Source organism: Hippocampus guttulatus, chromosome 14, assembly GCF_054856545.1.
Source record: "Hippocampus guttulatus isolate MCC_2025c chromosome 14, RoL_Hgut_1.0, whole genome shotgun sequence".
NCBI lineage: Eukaryota > Metazoa > Chordata > Actinopteri > Syngnathiformes > Syngnathidae > Hippocampus > Hippocampus guttulatus.
In genome coordinates, this window is record NC_141274.1 from 8,327,140 (window position 1) to 8,327,722 (window position 583).

Consider the following 583-nt stretch of genomic DNA (forward strand, 5'->3'; position numbering starts at 1 on the left):
CGCCCCGGTCCTACCGCTCTTGGTTCCGGTATGTGCTTACAAAAATAAAAGCAAACGTTTCTCACCCTCCTCCACTGCCGCTGACGCTTCGGTGTCCTCCGAGTTTGTCGAAGAAAATTGTGATATTCCGCTACACTATACAAAACCTAATATCACTTATAAAGCTTTTCAGGGGACTCAAAGATGCTTACATGTTATTGTTTCGTCTTATTTGTGATGTGTCGTCACAGACCGTCTTCCTTCTGCTCATTTATTTCGGCAAGTCCACTTCCGGGCACCTTGTGTTTGTCTCTCGCCTTGAATGATCAGGCGGAGCGGGGTGATTTCCGGAGGGTGTTCCCACACCCAACCGCGGGTGTGATGATTGCCGACCAACCGCGGTCGGCAATCATCTGCCGGCGGGTGCCAGATGATTGGCGTATTCTGACGGCTGTTTCGGTCACGACGAGTGCGTACGCTTGCCATTTGGAACTTTGGCGCATCAGCTTTTGATTTGGGTTGTCTCTTTACCAGCCTGGCTGCTCGTTTGTCCTCCACGGACTGCTCGATTCGTTCCTTCATCTCTTCGTCAGTTGTCCAACAC